This window comes from Babylonia areolata, chromosome 2 (assembly GCF_041734735.1).
Source record: "Babylonia areolata isolate BAREFJ2019XMU chromosome 2, ASM4173473v1, whole genome shotgun sequence".
NCBI lineage: Eukaryota > Metazoa > Mollusca > Gastropoda > Neogastropoda > Buccinidae > Babylonia > Babylonia areolata.
Genome location: NC_134877.1, coordinates 17,856,771 through 17,859,270, shown reverse-complemented (window position 1 = coordinate 17,859,270; position 2,500 = coordinate 17,856,771).

Below are 2,500 nucleotides of genomic sequence, written 5' to 3'. Positions count from 1 at the left end.
TTTGGCCGAGGTGTCGAGGACACAACACCATAGCGATATGGGATCTCGAACCTTCATCACTGGTGGTGAACTCCAGGGAAGCCGGAAGTCCAACGCATTACCGATTCTGCTACACTTACTGGGCATAATCTAGATGGTTTCCGAATGAACGAGTCATACCGAGGACTGAAGAGATGTCAAATCTCCGTGCATTATTTTTTTTATTGTGTAACAGTGGATATAACAACAACAAAAAAAGAAAGGTCACTGATAAGTCATCAATAATTAGGAGTGTATTTCTTTCACTTCGTAATATTATGCCCTTGAACTGACCAAACACACACACACACACACACACACACACACACACACACACACACACACACACACACACACACACACACACACACACACACACACACACACACACACACACACACACACACACACACACCACCACCACCACCACCACCACTACGCGAGTAAATACACACACCACAGGAAAGCCCATGGAAGGAAAATAGGAATCAAAGAATGACATCTATCTATTGCAGCATGCAATCGCACTTCTTTTTTTCTTTTCTTTTCTTTACAAACCTTTTTACATCACGAAAAAGTTTCAGAGGTTGCTGGTTCAGAGTTTGTCACGGGCAAAACTCGCCAGCATGCGTGCATAGGAATCATTCTGGCATTGGGCAGAGATCGTAGGGGCGAGGTTTATGACTCGCAATTCTCCAACAAACATGCTGCATAAAAATGCCAAACTGCTCTTTTGTCTTTCACGCTTTTGGCTGTTATTGGCTTCGTGGAAATTATATCAGTCGTTTATTGCTTTGTTTGTGAGTGTGTGTGCTTGTCTTTCAGAGTCATGATAAAGTTTTATTTGTTTGTTTGTGCTTTGGGTGCAATATGAAATCATCGGTTTGGGTTGGCTGTTTCCCCTTCTTAACCATGTTTCGTTCTTTCAGTACATGGTTTCTGCGATTGTCATGCCCACGCTCAGCTTATTGATTGATTGATGTGGATACTTCTATAGCGCCTATCCTCGGTCAGAGACCAAGCTCTAAGCGCTTTACATACACGGGGACATATTCACCACAGGCTGCCTACCTGGGTAGAGCCGACTGACGGCTGCCACTGGGCGCTCATCATTCGTTTCCTGTGTCATTCAATCAGATTTCAGTCACGCACACATACACACTCAGACAAACATGTAACATTTTACTTGTATGACCGTTTGTTTGTTTTTTATTTACCCCGCCATGTAGGCAGCCATACTCCGTTTTCGGGGTGTGCATGCTGGATATATTCTTGTTTCCATAACCCACCGAACGCTGACATGGATTACAGGATCTTTAACGTGCGTATTTGATCTTCTGCGTGCGCATACACACGAAGGGGGTTCAGGCACTAGCAGGTCTGCATATATGTTGACCTGGGAGATCGGAAAAATCTCCACCCTTTACCCACCAGGTGCACCGAGATTCGAACCCAGGACCCTCAGATTGAAAGTCCAGCGCTTTAACCACTCGGCTATTGCACAGATTGACATGAGCTTAAAGCCGGGTCAACAGCAAAGTGAGAGCTGAATCACCAGTGGTTTCTCGATTGCAATGGGAAGTCATTTATAGCTTAGTCTTTTGTGAAGGACTACGACTCTCAAAACTAGGAGGCAAAATTGCACTAGCTCTTCGTGCTGCTGCTGCCTTGGGGGCCAGCTGGCCTTTGGGAACGATCCCAACGCCAACTGTCCTACAACCCTTTTGGCCGAGAGAGTAGGTGTGTAACTTGGGCAAGACACTCTCCACTGTACATAAGTATATCCTTTTAATGTGCTGTGGCGAAAATAAACAAATCATCTCAATCTATGTTTGTCTTCCTTTCTTTCTGTCTACCTTTCCTTTTTAACTCTCTCCATACGAACGGCGAAAGAGACGACGTTAACAGCGTTTCACCCCAATTACCACCATCAAAATATTGCAAGCGGAAAGCTCTTATACTGAAGAGGTGAATGTTGACAAAGAATACCACAATTCTGACGACGGAAGCTAAAGGTTGGGTCGTTGAGACACCCACTGGACATCCGAGGGGTCTGTGTAGAGGAGAAGAGAGGACTGGCCGTACTGAGTTAACGCAGTCTGATTAGTTGCTTCTGAATCTTCATTGGTTATTCATTTTCATTTGGATTCACAAACTTAATAAATAATTAAATATATATATATATATATATATATATATATATATATATATATATTTCTTATTGATAACAGTTTTTCTTGCTTTCTTTCTTTCTAAGGTTATTTATCGATTTATTTATCATTTCGTTTATCATTTCGCTTAATGGTTTAATCTACCCACTTCACCTTACCGTTGTTTTTCTTGTTCCTGTAAATTATCCAATCACTGAGTCATTATTATTATTTGCTATCTTGCTCAGTGCTGTACCTTCCAGCTCCCTTCAAAGCGATCACGTCGAAATTATTCAAAACAACGTCGTTTTCTTGTGTTTCGTTAACTCTCT